The following is a 23,390-nucleotide window of genomic DNA, read 5'->3' as shown; positions in this document are numbered from 1 at the left end:
CGCAGGATCGGGGGAGAGGTGTGAGGAAAGAGTTGCTGAAACTGTAAAAATGACACATGTGCACACATGCATTTTTCTGGAGAATGAGTCCGTAGTCCTCCTTAGAATCTCAAAGGGGTCATAATTTAAGGCAAGTTAAGAACTGCTGGTTCTTTGTAAATTTTGGATATCAGCCCTTTGTCAGATGGGTAAACTGCAAAAATTTTTTCCCAATCTGTTGGTTGCCGATTCACTCTAATGATTGTTTCTTTTGCTGTGCAGAAGCTGTGGAGTTTGATTAGGTCCCATTTGTCTATTTTGGCTTTTGTTGTCAATGCTTTTGGCGTTTTGGTCATGAAGTCCTTGCCTACACCTACGTCCTGAATGGTTTTGCCTAGATTTTCTTCTAGGGTTTTTATGGTGTTAGGTCTTATGTTTAAGTCTTTAATCCATCTGGAGTTAATTTTAGTCCCCATTACTGGGTATATATCCAAAGGATTACAAATCGTTCTACTATAAGGACACATGTACACGAATGTTCATTGCAGCACTGTTTACAATAGCAAAGACCTGGAACCAACCCAAATGCCCATCGACGATAGACTGGATAGGGAAAATGTGGCACATATACACCATGGAATATTATGCAGCCATCAAAAACGATGAGTTTGGGTCCTTTGTAGGGACATGGATGAACCTGGAAACCATCATTCTCAGCAAACTGACAGAAGACCAGAAGATCAAACACCGCATGTTCTCACTCATAGGCGGGTGTTAAACAATGAGAACACATGGACACAGGGAGGGGAGCACTACACACTGGGGTCAGTTGGGGGGAAATAGGGGAGGGACGGTGGGGGGTGGGAAGCTGGGGAGAGATAGCAAGGGGAGAAATGCCAGATGTAGGTGATGGGGAGGAAGGCAGCAAATCACACTGCCACGTGTGTTCCTATGCAACAATTTTGCATGTTCTTCACATGTACCCCAAAACCTAAAATGCAATAAAATAAATAAATGGGAAAAAAAAAAAAAAAGAACTGCTGGTTCATCAGACAGAATCCAGACTCCTGGATGGTATACAAGTGTTTGCATCTCTCTTGTCCCATCCCCTCCATCCCTGGGCTCCAGCTCCAGACAGGACACAGTGCTTTCCACTGCCAGGCAAGCACATGGCAGCCCCTCTGTCTGCAATGCTCAAGCCGTCAGCTGCCTAGAAAATGGCCCAGTAAACCAAGCCTCGTTATATTAGTCCATTTTCATACTGCTATAAAGAACTGCGTAAGACTGGGTAGTTTATAAAGGAAAGAGTTCAGCATGGCTGGGGAGGCCTCAGGAAACTTACAATCATGGTGGAAGGGGAAGCAAGGCACCTTCTCAGAAGGCGGCAGAAAGGAGAAGTAGGCAGCAAAGAGGAAAGAGTCCCTTATAAAACCATCAGAGCTCATGAGAACTCACTCAGTATCGTGAGAACTGCATGGAGGAACCACCCTCAGGATCTGATCACCTCCTACAAGGCCCCTCCCCCAACACGTGGGGATTACAATTTGGATTACAATTCAAGATGAGATGTGTGGGGACACAGAGCCAGATCTTGTCACTATTCTACCTGGGGAGGGCCTTCCAGGACCCTACTCCTCTGCAAGAGCATCCAGCATCACATTTAACACTCTCTGGAAGTGAGTTCTGTCTCCCTGTGGACCTGGAATAGCCACACAATGCCACAGGTGATCATGCCTTTTTTTTTTTTTTTTAACTCCAGTGCTGACCACAGTGTGTACGGATGCTCCTCAGCTTACAGTGAGGTCATATCCTGATGAACCCATTGTAAATAGAATATATCATAAGTTTAAAATGCACCCAGTACCCAATAAACCCGATGTAAAGTTAAGGCACTATAACAAAAGCATCTTAAGTCATAGATCCTCTGTATCCTGTAGGTAGTCAATAAACGTTTAATACTTCCATTCGTTCTTTCTAAATGATATTTAGAACTCTTAAACACTACTTACATTTGATGAAAACCAAAAAATATCCTTTGAAAGAATTTTGTTGGCTAGCTAAGAATAGGCCTGGCTTGGCACAACACAGCACAAAATTATTAAATTTCTGGCTCTTGCATTTTTATATTACTTCGGGCCAAAATCTGGACTTTGCTCAAAGGAATTTAAATGGACAGACTGATAACATCTCCAATAGATGACGGAACTTTAGCTGATGTTTGCAATCTTGGCAAAAGTAATTTATTGAATTACTGATGCACTGAATAAAGTGCTGCTATGAGCTTAGGAAAAGAGAGCGCTGAGTCCACAGCAGTTCACAGTTAAGGACGAGGCTACTGTTTCACAGCGTTCTTTCCTCCAGTACTTAAATGTCCAACTATTTATGAAACTAAGGTCGCTTTCAGAAAGAGGAAAAACATACTGGAAAAAAGTGTTAATCACAAGGAAACGTTTCACTAGTAACATGTAAGTTTTCGGATGATTTGAAATAATGTGGCTAGAAACAAGTTTCTTTTTGATTAGTAGACTTCCTAGTGCAACTAAGTCTGTACGGGAGTTTTACATATTTACAATGCAAAACTGTCTTATTCTCTTTGGAAGAGCATTTGCAAGCTTTCTATTCATTAAAGTAAGTGCCTGAAGGCAACATTTTGTTGGCCTGGATTGAGTTACTGTAAATCCTTGAATGTAATAAAAATCCACAATATTCAGGCTTTTCATTAACTCATACTGATTTCCTCCCCAGGAACTGTGAGAGCTTCTGTTTCAGAGATTCAGAGTGTGTGGGTCTGAGTGTTAGCTCCACACCCTGACGTGAAGATATGCCAGCCCTGTGCCCTCTGAAATTGTCCTGGATCATTCCTTGGTCCTTATCTCATGCCCAGCATGCAGGGCTCACATTCCAGGTTGAAAGGGAACTTCCAGGTCTCCTCGGTTACAAACATTGGAAGATAGAAGCTCAGCATCTAAGAAGTGCTTTCTCTCCTGTGTATAGAACAGTGGGAACGTGCCCTGAAGAGAGGAGGGATTTGGAAAGAAACACCGACGCCTGTAGGAAATAGTCTGTGCTGAAAACCAACTCTTCGTTGAATTCACTAGCGGGTTTCTCTGGAATCTAGAAAACGAGCTGGAGCATTCCATAGGGAGAATTTACTTTGTCTTCCCCAGAGAAGGCTGGAGGCCTTCCCACCTCCAAAGATCCGTCCCATGTTTTCTCAGTAACAACCCAGCCTTTTCCTGAAAGTACGTTTTGTAACAAGTGGATGGGGTTAGAAGAGTTAAGAGTAGAGCCTGTCCTGGGAAAAACGGTGGTGTCAGAAAAAGTGGCAGCCGGTGTCTGCAGAGCCTGTATTTCCACCTGTGCTGTGTGTGTCGGTCTGCTCTTGGGTTGCAATACAGGAATACCTGAGGCTGGGTAATTCATAAGAAATGAAGTTTAATGGGCTCATGGTCTGCAGGCTGTGCACAAAGCATAATGCTGGCACCTGCTTCAGGTGAGGCTCAGGGAGCTTCCATTCAAGGCAGAGGAGGCAGGGAGCCAGCATGTCACATAGTGAGAGTGGGAACAAGAGAGAGAGTGTGGCGGGGGGCGGGGTGCCACACTCTTTAAAATGACCAGATCTCATGTGAACTAACTGAGCGAGAACTCACTCATCACCAAAGGGATGGCGTTAGTAATCGTGAGGGACCTGCCCCCACGATCCAGTACCTCCTACCAAGCCCTGCCTCCAACACTGGGCATCACATTTCAACATGAAATTTGGAGGGGACACACAGCCAAACCGTATACAGTGTTTCCAACAACAAAATAAAAAGCTTTGCCCCGTGACAAGGATTTCAGACCAAAAGGCTGGTGGATGAGGTAGGGGAAGGAGGGAGAGGACGGTCCCAAGGTCGGACATCAAATCATGGAAGGAGGAGTCCACCTCTGAGGCCAGCCTCTTTAAACTGGAGAAGAAAGGAAGGCTGGAGCTCCCCAGAGTTTCACCTGGAACCTGCCTGGACAGGAGCGTCCACTTGTCTGGGCTGTGCTTGGTGGGCGGGTCCCGACCCTCAGAGCACCCTTGTGCACGTTAGCTGAGGCGTCGGGGCCACGCCTGCGGAGAGCAAACCAGTCTGCAATGCAGCCCTGTGAGAGCCCTACTGCTGAGACACAGCCTGGAAAACACCAAGGTCTTCTGGAGTAAAAGGACCTAGTACAAAGGTCATTTAAAACAATACACTGTAATCAAGTGGCTATGTGATAGGACATTTAAAAATCTCAGTTGAGAAGAAAAATGGAACTAATGTTCTCCCTAGTACAAAACTGGTGACTAATGTTCAGCTGAAATGTCCAAACAGATTTAGGGACATTAATATCCAAAAATTATGTTTCTGCATTTATCAAATAGAAATTAAGAGACTTGCCTTGAGGACAAAGCGACTGTAGTAGAGGAGAAGTCATGGCTGACATCATCTCCGGCCTTTGATTCTGGTTCCCTGGGCCTTGCCTTGTGTGAGACCACTGGCCCACTGGTGAGTGGCCAGGCCTTCGAGCATCACCTCCCTCAATCCCCAAGCATCCCTTGGGGGCATAACGCTCCCCACTGTAAAGATTTGGGCTCACACTGGGCCAGGGGAGGTCCCTTGCCTTGTCCAGAGCCTCAGTCTCATGGGTCCCCATCTGATCCCAGTCCTTCTGCTCCTAAGTCCTTTCCCTGAGAACCAGGCTGTGTTGCCTCCCTTGAAAACAAAGCCCCATGGCTTCCACCTGCTGCTGGTATTCAGACAGAGTAAAATCACAGCGGGGAGAGCGTGCTCCTCTTGGCCTCCTCCCCTGCCACCTGGACAGGCACCTACTGAGTTCTGTTACCTCCATCCATCCATGTCTCCACTTCACATACATGCGCAGAGTGAGCTCTGAGCTCCCGGCATTGTGACCGGCTGTCCATCCCTGGGAGCTGATGACAGTCACATACCTGCCTGGGGAGCTCACAGCCAAACGCTATCATTCCCGTGCTAGCCCTTCCCTTGGATCAAATGTGCTGCCAGCACCCAGACATGGGATTCAAACAAGTTTCCCTATCAGTTCTTTACTCTCCACCCACCAAACACTAACATCAAAGCACCTGCCCAAAACACGTTTGGTTTTTAGCGCATAACTAAGAATCATTTTTTTTCTTCAAACATTTCCTTACTCCCTGCTGGACTTTATATTTGTTTTTGGCAGAAAGATTTCTCTGCACCTTTTGTTACTTGTTACAATATACATAATGGACTAGATTAACTGAACATTCTTGATTGCATTTGAAAGATATTTTAAAAACAGATGTCCTTTTAAAATATTTTATCTGGCCCCTATTTCATTGGGAATCAATATGAAATGATATGTTTATTTTTCTGAAATAGAATATTAAGAATTTTTATTTCATAAGCTTAATCAAAGCTTCTGAAGTATTTGTACAGTTGAAAGAAAGACAGAGGGCCCACATTTCTTGTGGTGAACAGGGTGTTGTAATAGTTCAAAGGCTGTGCACCACATCAAACCCCCCCACGCAGAACACCTGGACGGGGCGGACCAAGACAGGTATGACTGGGAGAAAAGCAGGAACCCAGGGAAGAAAAGGAGGCTGGCTTCATAATCCCTAAACTAGGGGTCTCCTCGCCCACATCCAGCAGCAACCGACCCCACAACTGCTCACCTGTGTCTGCGCAAGGATTAGTAATGTTCAACCAACCCCTATTGCCTCAGGTATGGCTGATGTAAACTCCCAGCCATCTAAAATATCATCCAGGACTCTGGGTGAAAAGAAAATGCTACTGACAAAATAATGAGAAGTTAATCCTCCAAAAGAAACTTTTGATATGTCTAGGGCCAGTACCTAAAATTGGCAGCATGCTACACGTACCCTCAGGACTCTCTCTCACTCTCTCTAGATTTGGTGTACAAAGCAGAGACATGTGGCTAAGTGCTGAGCCAAGAAACAGGAGGCACCCTGCCTGGGATCCAGCAGCCCTTTCTGCCCAGTGGTGGGGAGGGGTGAAATCGGGCGGAAGCACAGGAGCTGTAAGGGGCTCAGAGATGGCCTGGGACAGCCCCTTTCTTTGGATAAGCAAAGTGAAGTTCTGAGAGTTTCTAGGGTAGGCCACAGCTTCCTAGATCTAAGTTCTGGTCTAGAAGCTGCTCTCCTATCCTGGTTCCATATACCTCATTCTAGCCCACACTGCTTCTCCAGCCTGGGCTTCGTTTGCTTTTGCAGAGCCTCACACCCAGCCTGGTTTAATTCAGGCCATGAGCCCAGGTTCAAGTGCAGAGCAACTTGCACTTCCGCCTCATCGATCACTGGAGTCAGTGGTGCACGTTGAAGAATAGATGGCTTCTTGGTAAGTGATAACATTATGAGATTAAAATACTTAACCACGAAAAATTTGCATAATAATCATTTAGGCTGTCAATGCAAAAAAAGAAAGTTATCTAGCATGTCACACCATACTGATTTGACCTCCCAATCTGGATGATGCACAAAAGGTATCCATCTACTCATATGGTTTTTGGCTTAGTTCATATATTCATTCAAACTTCACTGATTCTCTTTGTTTTTCTGTGACAGGGTCTTACTCTGTCAACCAGGCTAGAGTGTGGTGGTGTGAACATGACTCACTGCAGCCCTGACCTCCCAGGCTCAGATGATTCGCCCACCTCAGACTCCTGAGTAGCTGGGACTACAGGTGTGCAGCACCACACCCATCTAATTGATTTGTGTGTTTCCTACAGACAGAGTTCCACCATGTTGCCCATGCTGGTTTGGAATTCCTGGCCTCAAGTGATCTACCTGCTTCAGCCTCCCAAAGCGCTGGGATTACGGTTGTAAATCACTGCACCCAGCCTCAAACTTCATTGATTCTTACATGAGCAATGCACAGCATTAGATGTTGTAGGGGAAAGATAACCACAGTTTACTGCATACCAGCCACATGGCCTGTAGACCGAATGCATCCTTTGTCTCCCTCACAGCAGCACCCTGGGGAAATAGAGATGATGACTCCCATTCTACCGAAGAGAACATTGAGGCCTGCATTTTGAGTCATTTAACCAAGGCCACACCAGAGTTAGAATTTGAATCCACACCTGAACCTAAAGTACACATTCTCAGAGACACACCCTCCATCCTTAAAGCTCTGGCTGCCTAGTGGAGCAGATAAACTACCTGAGCAGGTGAACTGGACATCAAAATCGAGTCCAGTAAGTGATTTAGGACAGGCACAAATAACGTTCTATGGAACCAAGTGTAAGAGAGACTTCTCTCAGGTAGAGGGTCCAGGAAGGCTTTGTGGAGACTGAGACATTTGAGGTGGGCCTTGAGGTATGGGTAGGAGTTCCTAAAATGGAGATAAAGGAGAAGGAGCCTGATAGCAGGGAGCTGAGTCTTGGGATCTGGAAAGCTTTGGGAGCTTCATGGAAGACAAAGCCATTGGTTCAGTAGGAAAAAGCCAAAAGAAAAACCAGAGATGTTCTTAGAACTGCAGTTTTTTTCCCAAGTGATATTCAAATATTAAGAAGGCCAGTGTTTACCCTAACGAGTACATTCATTCCTGCTTTGGCAACAGAAGTTCTGTAAGGGTGACTCAAATGTTATAAATGAAAAGGACTTGTCTGGCAAGGGAATGGAGGGCAGCTTCGCTCCTGTCCCCTCCCTGATCCCAAGCCTTCCTCCCTGGGAGGTCACTTAGGGTGTCTCTGGTCCAAGCTGACAGTTATTTTAGCAGGTGAGTCCAGCATCTCCAGAAGAGCTGGCCGCATGACTCCTGGATGAACCATGCCCATCCATGTCAGCAAACATGTGGCAGCCTAGCAATTGTACAACATCCACGCAACAGACACACACTTGCTCCATCAGCACTTGTGCTTCAGGAAGGTCTCACTTCCCACTTGTTCATCTGTGACAGCAGTCCTCGAGGCTCCACGGGCAGGACCATGGTTGGGCACTGGAGATACAGTATTGTCCTCTCTTCACAGAAACTACAGTCCGGCATAGATTTCAGAAGCAACATGGAGGCTGGTGTAATTGGATGGATAAAGACAACACTGGAAGGGGAGGGGAGATCACAAGTTTGATTTTGACACATTGAGTCATGGGGCAGTTGATATTCCAGAGAGAAATGTCAAGTGGGAGTCTGCGGGTGAGAACTGCAGGGGGGACCGGGGGTAGAAACACACCTCTGGCCTGCAGGGAGGGAATGTTGCACCTTAGACTACGCTAACGGTGGTGGAGATGGAGCACAGTGGACCCGCTGAGGCACAGCTGGGAGAAGCATACTTCCACCAATTGAAACTGATGCATCTGCCGTCACTCCCACGGTGACTGCCTCTTCTCTTGGGGTTCAGGGGCAATGGTTTGCACACACAGCAGCCTCTCCTCTTGAGGGCAATGATTTACGCATACTGCCGCATCCACTCTCGGGGGGCAATGGTTTGCACACACACGCATCCCTGGAGAAGAGGGGACTCCCATCAGGGCACAGTGCTTCAGGACCTCCTCCAGGCTTCCGTGGAGGTGGGGTTGCTGACACAGGGAGTGGGTCTCTCTTGGCTGGGTGGCTCCCCTGCAGAAGTGAGAGGTAGCCTCTGTGTATGGCTTTTCAATTTACCCTCACTTTGTGTCCACTCAGGGCCTCCAAGAAGCATCACACAAAGAGACAATAACGCCCTCATCCACTTCCCTCAACTGGTTTGACTGGAACTGATGAGGGACTGTGTGATTAAGTTCCAAGCATCTGGACACATGCAGTCACCTGGCCTTTTACAGAGACAAACCTAGCTCCTAGCTCTTGTCCACATGGGAACAGTCTGTTGGGGCAGGGAGGGGGTGGTGGTGACTCACAGGCATCACCAACATCAATGAACAAAAACCTCAGCCCCCACAGTCACATTCAGGGGCAGGGCCTTGTGTGGGAAGGGCTGGGTGCTGCATCAGGCCCCTCTCACTGACAGCGCAGCCCCCTCCTCTTGGGCCTGCTCCACCTCACCTCTAACCTTTTGCTCCCCAAATGCCAAGAGCCTATGCCTGGAAAGTACAGACCCCCAATGCTGCTCACACCAGAGTCCTGCCCATACCATGCAGGCTCAGTGACCATGGTGGTGACACGCTGGCCCCAGCCACTGGCACCCCCCACCCCCAACACACAGAGTTTAAATGGGCAAGAGTCATATAGTGGGCAGAGGCAGAACTTCATGGGTCTTTGGGACACAAGGACCTCCACACGCCCTGGGTCAAGGGGTACCTGGGGCCAAACGCAGAGCTGACTGGACATGGACACAGGAATTTCTGGATCACATGATCACTCTTTGCTGGTGTTCATTCAAGTCAGCCATACACTCATTCACTCTAAAATACAAGCGGAGAGCTATATGCTTTCTTTGAGTTTCCTGGATTGAAACTCTGATGGAATGGTCACTACTCAAGACAAATCAATACCACAATTATGCAAGTATAATTGCCTAACCTTTCCGGAAAGGTTTGCATGCCTGGAAGGAATTTAGGTCAGGTCCAGCACGGTCTCCATCCGGCTTGGCTCTGCCTCCCCATCCTGTGGGTTGCCTGGCCTTCCCCAGATGGTCCCGGGAGCGCTCAGAATTGGCACCGCCCTGGCTTCTGTGCCTGGGAGCCCTGTGAGGTCACCGACCCTGCAAATCAATCGTGGCAGTCCGGCTTGGACCACCTGCCAGGGCCTCCCCACCGTATCTCTGAGCGAGCCCCCGCGGCTGCTGTGTCCCGCTCCGCCTGCCTCGCGCTGGGAAGGAGCAGTCGCCCGGCTGCGGGGCAGCACCGTGGCAGCGCGCTGGCCCCTCCCCGAGTTGGCACAACTCGAACCACTTTCTTCAAAGGCTCCAGCCTCCAGCCTAGCGTGCGCGCAGCCCCCCACGCGCGCCCGGCACCCGCTCTCCGTGTCGCCCGCTTTCACGTACGCCGCCCTGCCGCCGGCCCCCGCGCAGTCGCCACCCGCAGACCCGCGCGCCCTGCTCTTGTTTACCGAGAGGGAGCGTGAGCACCGCCACTGTGGTCGCCAAGTTGGGCTGGAGACTGTGGGTGAGGGGACGCGCCGCGGGCCGGGGTCAGGAATCCGGAGTCCCGAGGTCCCCAGCCTCTGGTACCTGGAGCCCCGCAGGGGCGGAGGGGACAGGGTCGGGACTCGGAGCCCCGGAGCGGCCCTTCCCTCCCGCGGCGGCGGCCGAGGCAGCATCCCCGGCCTGCTCGGGCAGCCTGGGGCGCACGGTTCCCGAAGGGGCTCAGGGGCGCAGGGTCCCCGCCCGCACGCGCGCGCTCACCTCGGGGGGGGCAGTCCGGTCGCGCCGATCGTGCTGCCGCGGCGGCTCCGCATCTCCCGGGCGCCCGCCCGCCGCCCTCCGGGGCGCCCGGCTGTCTCCGCCGGGCGCGAAGAAGGGTCGCGGGGACGCGCAGAGGCCGCGGGTTCCTGCCGCCGCTCCCGCCGGCTCCTGCCTCGCAGTCCGCAGCCGAGCAGGAAATTTGTCCCGCCGTCCAGGTCTCGCTGCCGCCTCTGCTCCTGCTCCGGCTGCGGCTCCGCGGCGGGGGCGGGGGCCCGGGCGCTGCGAGGAGCGGGGGCGACGCCTGGTGCCCGGCGCTGGGAGCGCATCCAGGGCGCCCGCCCTACCCGCACGGCGGGATGGCCCGGAGGCCCTGCCCTGGGAGCACCCAGGCACTGTGGGCATCTGTTTACCCAAGGCTGGTGCCCCTGCCAGGGAGGCCTGGCCCAGCCCCTCCGCCAGGACGCAGGTGCACAGAGAGAGGGTCAAGGTATGGTGGGCACTCACACCTGCGGGAGAGCAAAGGCAAGGTCCGGCCTCTCCCTGCTCTGTCCCTGTGCACCAGGAAGTGGCCTGGCTGGGGACTCGCCCTGGTCTTGCAGCAGGTGTGGGAAGCGCAGGGAAGCTGGGAGAGCTGTGAGGTCGCTGGGCCTGGTGGCCTCCTCTGGAAAGAGGGATAAGGCGCCTGTTTGGGGGATGTTGAAGAGGGCTCGCTTGTCGTTAAGGAAGCATCTGGCAAAGTTAAAAACGCGAAGAGAAAGAAAAGCCACAGAGCCAGGCGCTGGGCCTGCTGTCTAGCCGACTTCTTCCAGGGAATTTCACTCAAGCTATTTCAAGAGGTTTCGGAGAACACGCAGTTCCATGGGAGGAGCAGAAAGGACCCTGGTGGCATCTTGGTTCTGAATCTCTGTGCTGTGCCCTCGGTGGAGCCAAGGCCCAGCCCTCATGAGGAAAGCTGGATTCTGTGGTAGGGCTCAGCTCATTAGGCTCATGAAGGAATGAATGAATGAGTGAATGAATGAACCATGAGAAAGTGGCAGTTTGGGTGTGTTACCCATGTTGCACCGATTGCCAGCCGAGGACTCTTAGCATACTTGAGGCCTGTTCCGAACAGAGCTACAGGTCCCAAAGGCTGCAGAACAGTGGGCACCTCCCGGCAGAGGCCACCCGCAGGTGATGTGCCCAGAGTGGGACTTCCCCCTCCATAGGGGCAGAGAGCTGTGAAACCAGTGGAGAACTTGAGCTTCACCTTCCTGCCCTGCCCTGCCCTGCCCTGCCCATTTCTGTCCCTAGGGGCCTTGTCTAGCCCCAGAGCTTCAAACACCAACCATATGGGAATGACTCTAAACAGCACGGCCCTGGGCCCTCTCCTCCAAGCCCAGCTCCTCCCGGCTGTCTCAGACCTGCCTCTTGCTCTTACTTGGTTTCTCTGTGGTCATCCCTGTCCCTGCCTCCATGGCCCACCTCCAGTCCCTCTCCAAGTCCACTTCCCACCAGCTTCTCCATGCCTCTCGCCCTTCTCTCCTCTCACTGCCTTCACCCCTCCAAAGCCTGCAGTGGCTCCCCAGCTTCTGACCCACTCTCCCAGATGATCCATTCTTCGCACTTTGTCCAGGGCACCTTACAAAGTGTAAACCGGGTCCTGCTAGCTCCCTGCTTAAAAGCCTCCATGCAGAATAAGACGCAAACCCCACGAAGCTCCCTGGCTTCCCCAAGCCTCTCACCCCTGCCCGCTGGCATTCAACCAAGCCTCCTTACTCTCAGTGCCAGAACCAAGCTCCTTCTTGCCTGGGGCTCCTGGCTCCTTACTGGCGGCCTCTGGAAGATCTCTGTTGCACCCGGCTCCTTCTTGCTGGTGGCCCCTGGAAGACTGCCCTGCAACCCTCTCCTCTACCACTCTCTTCCACAACCCCATCACAGTTTAGAATTACTTGTGGGTTTATTTGCTCCTTTGGCGTCTGTCCTGTCCTGCTCCCCTACCCCCAGGGCTGTAAGCTCCAGCAGCCCAGGCTCTGCTGGTCTCCATGGGTTCTCAGACGAAGGCTCCTAAAACAACTTCAATAGCCAGGAGGTGCTCGGTGAAGGCATCTGGGCTGACAGAGCAGAGGAGGATGGGCTCCAGCCGGCAGCAGCAGCAGCCTGGTCACCTAGGAGCCCAGCAGGGCAGGCGGCTCCCTCCTGAGTGCACCTCCAAGGAGTAGTTGAAGTGGGGACGGTGCCCCATGACATCACCAGGCTTTGGATTTTTCTGCAGCTGTGGCTTGCAGAGCCAGGCTTATGTACATGAAGGCCGTAATTACAAATCTCTGCTGAGCACAGTTTTGCTTGCTAACGCTGCCGGGCTGGGGAGGCAGAGACTGTGAGCTAAGAAGACAGAAACAAGTTGCCTTTGTCAGACATCTGCTATTGGAAAGTGAACAGCCTTGATAACATGATGGGAAGGCAGATGGCAATTCCTTCCTCATAATATCTTCTCTGCTGGACCCCAAAAATTATTCTAGGGATTCAACAATATCCCTCAACTCTTTCTAAAGACTGCAGACATTCATCATCATCACACACAAGGATGTTGTCAGAGGTGTGTGTGCCAGGGCCCTGTTGATTCCCTTCGTCCATCTTCATCATCTTCATTTTGCCTCTCATAGGCTCAAGGTCCCTGTAGACATCGGAATCAGTTCCCTATCATTCCCCTCCGAGGCTTTGAGGAGCTCACCTGCCTCTTGCCATCCTGAACACCTCACCACCCTCATCTTTTAGGGCCCTTGTTGAATCCACAGCTTCCTCTTCAGTTCCCTGGCACACTGGCTGTCTGATCCCATCTCAGGCCTGTCCCTGTCCCCTCTCCCCCGCCTCCCCTACACACAGCCATTTAGCCCCTTTCCTCTAAAACCCAGCTTGAGGCAGGGTTCCTGTGATTGTTGGTATAACTGCAGTTACTTGTCTTCTGTTTCACTCAAGGACTGGGCCTTTGGATTTCTCTGCAGAAACTCAGATACTGCCTATCACGCTTGGAGGGTCCAATAGATGTCAATTAAAATTAAAATGCTGAGGCCAGGAGCAGTGTCTAGGAGGATAAGAAAAAAAAAAAAAAAGACAAAATCAATGTGTGGAAAGTTAATAAGAAGTTGCTTTTAAACATTATACAGACGCAGTCTCATAAAATTATTCAACTTTAGGAAGCAAAAAAATAAATAAATAAACAGGTCTTGATTATTGATTGGCTATGGGGCAGGGCAAGGAAGGAAAAACTGAGTGATATGGTTTGGCAGTGTCCCCACCCAAATCTCATCTTGAATTGTAGCTCCCGTAGTCCTCATGTGTCGTGGGAGGGACCCTATGGGAGGCGATTGAATCATGGGGGTGGGTTTTTCCCATACTGTTCTTATGAGAGTGAATAGTGAATAAATCTCGTGAGATCTGATGGTTTTATAAAGGGAACACCCCCTCTTGCCTGCCACCATGTAAGATGTGCCTTTACTCTTCCTCTGCCTTTCACCATGATTGTGAGACCTTCCCAGCCATGTGGAACTGTGACTCCATTAAACCTCGGTCTTTTGCAAGTTACCCAGTCTCAGTTATGTTTTTAATGGTGGCATGAAAATGGACTAATATACTGAGACAACACCAGAGTCCTTTGTGATTTTGTTCAGGACCTGTCCCCACCAAGAGATGACTTTTGGTAACCACAGTCAGGATGGTCATTCTGATCTCTGGGATGTACCAGAATGAATAACTAATAGGTTCAGAGCTATCTATTTTTACATTACCCAACTATTCTTCCCTCTCTTCCTTTTTTTTCCCAGTTATGCCCAAGTGTTAACAGTTATTACTAAAATCAATAGGAAAGACCTTTTTGCTGAAGGATTCCTATACTCGCCCAGAAATAAACAATAATTAGGTGCTTACCCAGATCCCTACATTTGAATTCTGTTTTTTTCTTGAATTGCTTTTTGCTGATAAAGAGTACACATGTATTATACATATTTTAAGGGATATGTCAAGTGTATGAACTACTGAAATGCATACTCCTCTCAAGGCAGTAAACATTTCCATTATTCTAGAAAGTTATTTGATGTCCCTTCCCCAATAAAAGCTCCCTACTCTTGCCAAAGATGGCCATTATTCTGAAATCAATCACCATAGTTAGTGTTACCTGCTCTGTATCTTCATATAAATGAAATTATGTAGTATGTTATTTCTAGTTTCTTTCAGGCAGCAAACTCTTTTAGAGATTCATCTTTAATTGCTTATTATTAGTAATTTCGGCGATGTACCCTTTTCCTCTAGTTGATTTAAAAATCTTCTTATCACTGTTTTCAAGAAATTATTAACATGTGTCTTGTTGTTTTTTTATTTTATTTATTTATTCATCGAGATGGGGTCTTGCTCTGTAACCTAGACTGGGGTGCAGTGGTGTGACCACAGGTCACTGCAATCTTGAACTCCTGAGCTCGGTAAATCCTCCTGCCTGAGCCTCCTGAGTAGCTGGGACTACAGGCATGCACCACCATGACCAGCTAATGTTTTAACTTTTTTTTTTTTTTTTCTCAGAGACAAAATTGCCCAGACTGGTCCCGAACTCCTGGGCTCAAGCTATCCTCCCACCTTGGCTTCCCAAACTGCTGAGATTACAGACATAAACCACTGTGCCTGCCCTTGGTGTGGTTTTCTTGTGTCTATTTTCTTGGGATTACTTGAGTTTTTTGTTTTATAAATTTATAGCTTTCATCAAATTTGGGAAATTTCCAGTCATTATTTCTTTAAAAATATTTTCCCCTTCCTGTCATTCTTGGACTACAAAGGATATACATGGTATTTCTAAATTTTGCCTCACAAGGTTACTGAGGCTTTAAAAAATTTTAAGCCTTTTTTCCTGTGTTTTAGTTTAGAGGGTTTCTATTGCTAAGTTTTAAAATTGGCTGACCTTTTCTTCTGCAATGTTTAATCTTCTGTTAAGTCTATTCAGTGATTTTTTTTTTATTTCTGATATGTGTTTTTGGGTAATAGACGTTTCATTTGGTTATTTTAAAAGTATTTTTTATTTCTCTGCTGAGGTCCCCATATGCTTACTTATTATTTTCATGTTTTCTTTTAAATCTTTGGATATATTTAAAATAGCACTTCTAGGTCACTTAGGTATTCCCAGTTCTTTTCTTCCTTTCTTGTTTTTCTTTTCTTTTTTTTTTTTTTTGTGAAAGAGGGTCTTTGTCTGTTGCCCAGGCTGGAGTGCCATGGCACAATCTCAGCTCACTGCAACCTCCACCTCCAAGACTCAGCACTTCTCCAGCCTCAGCCTCTGGAGTAACTGGTACTACAGGTATGAGCCATCATACCTGGCTAAATTTTTTTTGTATTTTTTGTATGAACAGCATTTCACCATGCTGCCTGGACCAGTCTCAAACTCCTGAGCTCGTATGATCTGCTCACCTCAGCCTCCCAAAGTGCTGGGATTGCAGCCATGAGCCACTGTGTGTCCCAGTTGTTTTCTAACACAAAATGCTGGCTTTGCTTATACGTCGTTTCCTACACATGAGGGTACGATTGAATCTTAAATTCTTGACCACTGAGCACAGGTGAACAGTATCTCATTATGTGTGTGTGTGTAACTGTTTTGAGGACAGCTATCACATTATTGAATGCATAAGGAGGAGGGCAGGTGACCATTCCACTCACAGTGGCAAAAGTCATTTCTTATTTCTTTTCTTCTATGATTAAGAAAATTTAAGTCAATTTATAAAATAAACTGGTGTCCAGAAGTTAGAGTTGTTTTCACTGGAAGGCCAAATAATAAAATAGTCTAGTACCTTCCATGCCTGCTTCAGGTGATTTCATAACGCATTGAATATGCTTGTGTTCCTCACTTAGAAGTCACAGTACTCTCAGAAATATCTACACTTTGGCAAAAGGATCTTTTCCCTCCAACTTGAGAAATTATGAGACCTATGACATAATTTCTTTATTTCTCACAATGGAATTAGTGTCAATAATCTGCAGAACATTATCACTGGTGGGATGATTTATTATCACCTAGTTTCCACCTGGTATGCAATTTCAGTTTGCTCTCGGAATTGAGGAAAAAGTTGGTATTGAGACATAATACAGCCCTGAGGAAAACTCTCCTAAGAATGAGATACAGATATTTATTTCTTAGCAGTTACTAAAGCACAATCGAAATTTAGTTTTTAAATATTTCATTTCCTAAAGGATGGCAGTGTTAAGAAAGGTTTTTATGCATTAAAAAATTGCCTTTAATGGAAAAGTGTGATCACCTCAAGAGAATTTTTCTACTTAAATGATCCCAAAGTCAATATAAACCACATACTTTTATGATGAAGTATAAATGTACAGGAATTCATAACTAAAAATAGTAACATAAATCCCATTATATGCTCTAGAACTTCATGTACTGTAAGGTATTTGTAATTTAAAAAAAAAATCACTGATGTTTAGTAAGCTTCATGAAAAGTAGAAAAAATCAGTGGCCTCAAACTGTGGTTAAAAAAAACCCCAAAAAAGAAAAAAGCAGTTTCCCCAGTGCATTCTGGCAACAAAGAAGGTCATTTTCCTTCTTTGTATCAGGCAGGCTAGCGTTTTCCAAAGTAAGATTCTATTGGGAGTGGTGTATGTGGAAGGATGTCAGAGGTGATCGTAGATAGTACAAGGATGGCCACTTCGCATTTCATATATAAATTGCATATTTATTTTCATGTATATTAGAAAAATATTGATACATTACTCAAGATTTTATTACCAGCTAATGTAGATAGTGTCATGGTCAATTAATTTAGAGAAAATTATTAAGGAAATAACATTAGAGGTGATAGTCACATACGGCAAAAATTGCAATTGTGGAACTGAAATGACTGAGTTGTGGGAAATCCTGAACTGGGGCCAACTCCCGGCCTCTGGTAGTGACCTTCACTCCAGGTTTTGGTCTTGCTCTCTTCCTGTCTGTGAGGGCTTCGTGTTCCAGACTGTTTTCAACTTGCAGAGGCCTCTTCATCCCAGGCTCTGACATCACCTTCTTTCTGTCCACACCCAGAGTGTCTGCCTTAGTCCATCCCTTATGAAGTTCCTGTTCCCGGACAGAGCCCCAGGCTACCCCTTACTCTGAGCAGGCGGGCAAGATAGTCCCCATTGCCATGCCCTGTGGATACCAAGTCTCATTGGAAAAGGTTCTTCACTGCCGGGAGATTCTGATCAGCCAAGAACTGATTGAAGCAAGATCACCAATTCTGCCTCCCCAAACTCAGAATGAATCAGCAATAATTACAACGCAACAAATCCTCTCCCTACTCTGTCCAGCTCTAGGTGTATGGGTGTGTGGCAGCACTAGAGCAAATAACATGCTGAGAGATTTCTGGGGGAGAGGCACACTATTCTTTCTTGTAATAAACTTGAAGCCGAGAGGATAAAAGTTCTGAATGAGGATCCAAGTCCATGGACTTGGGAGCAGAGCCCAGGGAAACACAACCCAGAGATGGAGAAAGAGCGAAATGGTATTCTGGAGATCTTCTTTGAAGCCGTGCATGAAGTCACATGAGAGATTGCCCTTACCCCAAATTTCTGTGAGTTTAAGCCAATTTGACTTAACTATTTTGTCAAAGATCTGTACACTCTTTTTTTTTTTTCCCTCCTGGGTGTATTTAGGGAAAAAATAATGATGGAAAACCATCCAGTCAAAGACTGGTGCATGGAAAAGCTAAGGTAAATTAGGCCCAGATAAGGTAAGAAGGATGTCAGGGGTACTCACTAATAATGGATTTGTTAAACCAATCGTTGCACAGAACTGCTCATGTTAAACATAAGCAAGATAAAAGAAATGCCCTGGGATCTACACAAACAAAACAAGAAAATAAAGGGTAAACACACCTCAGGCTGGAAAAACATTGAATCCAGTGAACAGAAGCAGTTTCCTCTGCATGTATTGTGCTATGTAAGAACTTACTTATAATAAGAAAAATTTGATCACACAAGGGACTCATAATGAGTTAGAAAACAAAAGAGATGAGATCAAAGAAAACTTCAAAGAAAACAAATTGGGACTCCAAGCCTATTTAATACATAAGTTAGAAAAAGTTTTAGCTAAAAATGAATTATCATTATGAAAGAAAGTCACAGTGAATAGACAGCAAACATATAAAGGAAACAAAGTAATTAGAAGAGGGTGGATAGTGGATATGAAGGTCAAACCCAACACAAGAATAACCGGTGTGTCTGCAGGTAAAATTTCAACAAGTGGAACACACAATTTAGAAATATGATGCGGAAAAATGTTTCTGTAATAAATGGAATATGCAGATTGAGAAGAGAAAGTACCTGAAAGGAGAATAAAATGAGCCAAAACAATCTAAATAAAGTTTCGGTGGGTAAGGCTGCGCTTCACAGACTCTTATAACCATGCTACCAGAGTAACTCAGTCACATACAGAGAGAAAAATAATGGCTGGCCTCAGACTCTTCAAGAGCAATGTTCAGTGCAAAAAGACAATAAAGCGGTAGGTACAAAATTCTAAGGGAAAGAAAATGTGGCAGCCATGTGGTCATTCAATGAAGGCTGATTGAATAAGACTGGCATTTAATATTGGACTGTGATAGAATAAGAAGGGCCGGAACAGCCTATAGTCTTATAAAATTAATAAGACAGAATCATATAGAAAGGAATGATTTCTATAATAGACATTGGACACCAGGCAGCACAGGGCCATGATTCCTAAGATAAAAGTAACAAATGAAGTAAGATTGACAGTTGCCTCAGGAGGTTTTCAAGGAGGAAATTTCCATGCTGTCGTGCAGGAGGGGAAACCAAAGAAGCAATTGTCTTCTGGAGTTGAATAGAAAGAAACCAAGGTTTGAGGAGGCCAAGGTGCTAAGATTGGTGGAGGTGCTAAGCTGGAGAGGAGACAGCTGCAGAGGGAAGCTGTAGAAATCTAGAAGGATACCTGGAATCTTTGGTTGAGTGCTGAGGTACACACCTCAGAGGCAGCTATGGAGACCAGGAAGGGAGCCATGGCAAAGCAGAGAGACAGACACTTCCTGGAGCTTACACAGGACTGGGAAGAAACACCTCGTAACAGGGAATCCAGAAAGAGGCCCACACAGACATGGTCATCTGATTTTCAATGAAGACACCAAGGCAGATCATCAGGGAAGGGATAATCTGTTCAATAAATCAAGCTGGGACAACAGCCTAGCCACATGCATCAAAATGAATCTCAGCCCTGACCTCATATCAGATACAAAAATGGACTCAAAATAGATCATAATCTTAAATATAAGACCTAAAAGCATAAAGCTTCTAGAACAAAACATAAGAAAAGAAATCTTCATGTTCTTGGGTTAGACAAAAATTTCTTAAATGCAACATTTAAACCACATTCCATGAAATGAAAAAATTGGTAAGTTAGACTTTACCAAATGTTACAAATTTTGCTCTTCAATTATGCTGTTAAGGAAATGAAAAAACAACCCAGATACTGAGATAAAATGGTTGCAAGACATATAACTAATAAATATATGATATATGTAAAACATATGTCTAATAAATATTGTATCTTAAGTATAAAATATAAAGAATTCTTACAACTCAACAAAAAGAAAACAAATCCATAAGCAAATGGACAAAAGATATAAACGGAGGCTTTACCAAGGAAAGTACAGGAATGGCAAACACACACATAAAAAGATGTTCAACATCATTAACATTAGCAAAATGCAAATAAAAAACACAGTGAGACATCAGTAAACACTCATCATCATGCCAAATTTTGAAGGATGCATAATAGCAAGTGTTGGTGAGGAAATGGAGCAATTAAAACTATCATACATCTCTGTGGGAATGCACAGTGAAACAGCCACTGGATAAATCAGTCTGTTATTTTCTTATAAAGTTAAATATAAACTTACTATGTTCCAGTAATATCTCTCTTATTTATTCATGCAATATAAAGAAATCATATATCCACACATAGACTTGTGCTCAAATGCATACCAGCTTTATTCATAACAAATATATAACTTGAGTCTATGAAAACGTCCATCAATTGATAACTGGATAAACAAATGTGTGTACTTGTATCTAGATGAATTTTAAAAATAAAGTCAGATACAAAGAACTACTTTACTATAATATACCATTTTTATGAAACTCTAGAAAAGCCAAAACTATAGTCACAGAAAAGCAGATCATAGAATTGTAACTTAAAGCAATATTACATATAAAATAGCAAACATTTCCCAGTACTATAAAACGAAAGGCTTTCTCAAACATTTATGGTGGGATTATGAATTGGAAGCCAGTATGAGGCCATTTTACACTTAATATCATAAATTAAAAAATGTCTATCTCAGCCAGCAATTCTCCTGAGATTTATTTTAAGGGTGTAGTTAATGATCTGTATTCAAGCAAATTTATATTAGCAAAAAATTTAATAATATCCAAAATGGCAAAAATAAAACATTGTTAAATAAATGATGGTAAATCCATTAAGTGGAATAGCATAGAGTGACATAAAATGTTGTAAACATTTATAAACATTGATTATATATTGACTACAAATAAAAATCTCAATAAAACCCTATGAGTAGACATTTTAAGATCATATTCTTTGATTAAAATTATAGAAAACTAGAAACAAATAGCAAAAATAGAAATAATGCCATCATACAATTATCTTACAAACTTTGTCCTCAACAAACAGGAAATAAAAAATGCAATTTCAAGATATTAAATGCCAAGTTACATGTGTAAAAAAAGTTACGTGGAACCTAGCCAAAGATATATATATTAAGAAGAAAAATATTCATGGTTTAAAATATTTTATTAATGCAAAACAAAATAGGGAAATAAAATATTCATTTTAGAAAATTAGAAGAGGAAAAACAAAATAAAAGACACATAGAATAGCAGCAAAGATAAAATTTAGTATTAGAGAAAAACAGGAAATGAAACAGATATGCAGTAAGGAGCAGAGAAGACAATAGAAATCCTAGTTCTACGTTTTTACACTGTTGGTGGGAGTGTAACTTAGTTCAACCATTGTGGAAGACGGTGTGGTGATTCCTCAAGGACCTAGAAATAGAAATTCCATTTGACCCAGCAATCCCATTACTGGGTATATACCCAAAGGATTATAAATCATTCTATTATGAAGACACGTGCACATGTATGTTTATTGTGACACTGTTCACAATAGCAAATACTTGGAACCAATCCAAATGCCCATCAATGATAGATTGGATAAAGAAAATGTGGCACATACACCCCATGAGATGCTATGCAGCCATAAAAAAGGATGAGTTCATGTCCTTTACAGGGACATGGATGAAGCTGGAAACTATCATTCTCAGCAAACTGACACAAGAACAGAAAACCAAACATCGCATGTTCTCACTCTTAAGTGGGTGCTGAACAATGAGAACACATGGACATAGGGAGGAGAACATCACAGACCGGGGCCTGTTGGGGGTGGGGGGCTAGGGGAGGAATAGCAGGGGGTGGGGGGATAGGGGAGGGTTAGCATTAGGAGAAATACCTAATGTAGATGAAGGGGTGATGGATGCAGCAAATCACCATGGCACATGTATACCTATGTAACAAACCTGTACATTCTGCACGTGTACTCCAGAACTTAAAGTATTATAATAATTTTTAAAATGAGATGTAAGAAAGGAAAAAAAAAAGAAATTCTAGTTCTAGTAACTTCCTGCGTTCTGTGTCACCTCACCTTGGGTAATGCAAAATAATCCTGTAACTTTATAAAAAATAACACTTTTCTGTTTTACACAAACTCGAGTTGGTTTTTATATGTAAATAGCCTTAATAGCTTTGGAGTTGGGATACTAAATCCAGAAAGTATAAAGTGTAAGACTGAAATATTTGGTTACATGGACATTTTTAACTTGAGCCAGCAAAATATCTACATGTATGTTTAAAATGCATAAATGTATAAATATGATTGAAATGCAAATAATAAAATGAATGTATGTATTCAATAAACATATTTCAATATACATATATATACCTCCAGAAGATACACAGAACTGACAAAGGTTTAATATCCTTACTGTACAAAAAATCATAAATAAAAAACCTTTCTGTATAATAAATGAGCCAACATCATAAATAGAAAAGTGTGTCAATAAAAATACACATGGGTAATAAGCTTATTAGAATATAGAAACCCTAACTGACACATGAGAATCTAATGCCAGCAAGCTACTTCTTGTCTCCCAGCTTGTGAAAAATTAAAAATGCTAACAATACCATGCTGTGGGGAAGCTGTGGAAATTGGGGACTCTGATGCAAAATGCTGTTGGTAGGAATTTAAATTGGGACAAACCTTCTGCTGGTATGCACATATTTTGGGTTGACTCAACAATTCTCCTTCTCAGAAATTTATCTCAAGGAAACACATAGAAAAGTTAACAAGGTTGAATGTAAAAGGGGTATCACCACATCATGGGTACAGCACTGAAAAGCTGGAAAGAACCTCAACGTCCACCAAAAAGGGTTTGTATAAATAAATTGTGGTTCTTCGGACAATGGCGAATATGATCTATTGACATGAAAGGATTGCCATGGCAAGTTGTTCAAATTTTTATGGAGCAGATTATAAAACAGAAAATAGGTAAAGTGTGCACAGTGCTATGATTTGGATGTTTGTCCCCCCTGAGACTCATATCGGTGAGTTTCAGTGTGGCAGTATGTGCCCTCATGAACACATTAACTCATTCATAAACTAATAGATTAATGGACCAATGGGTGTTCTCCGGAGTGGGACTGGTGGCTTTATAAGAAGAGGAAGAGAACCCTGAGCTAGCACTGTCAGCCCACTTGCCATCTGGCCACCGTGATGCCCTGTGCCACCTCTGGACTCTACAGAGAGTCCTCACTAGCATGAGGCCCTCGCCAGATGCAGCCCCTTGACCTTGGACTCCTCAACCTTTAGAACTGTAAGAAATAAATTTCTGTTCTTTATAAATCACCCAGCCTCAGGTATTCAGTTATAGCAGCAAATTGGCTAAGAAATAAAGCTATCGGTATGAAAGTCCTTGCCCAACTGTGAACAGAATTACTTCTTCTAGGATAAATTATTTATTATCTTTACT

At 44.9% G+C, this 23,390-nt stretch overlaps 1 protein-coding gene across 1 annotated transcript in view; it reads right to left on the bottom strand.

The window, feature by feature from the left end:
• Positions 1-10,531, bottom strand: part of PTPRE (protein tyrosine phosphatase receptor type E) — a 177,120-nt gene extending 166,589 nt beyond the window's left edge. The window contains exon 1 of the mRNA XM_032282005.1: positions 10,285-10,531. The gene's annotated coding sequence lies outside the window, so the exon portion shown is untranslated. The remainder of the gene's footprint in view (positions 1-10,284) is intronic.
• Between the last annotated feature and the right edge of the window lie 12,859 nt (positions 10,532-23,390).

The sequence above is a fragment of the Sapajus apella genome, unplaced genomic scaffold (assembly GCF_009761245.1).
Source record: "Sapajus apella isolate SASKATOON/1434 unplaced genomic scaffold, GSC_monkey_1.0 scaffold13, whole genome shotgun sequence".
Lineage (NCBI taxonomy): Eukaryota > Metazoa > Chordata > Mammalia > Primates > Cebidae > Sapajus > Sapajus apella.
Note: the sequence above shows the minus strand (reverse complement) of the source record. Positions and strands in the feature narration are given on the sequence as shown.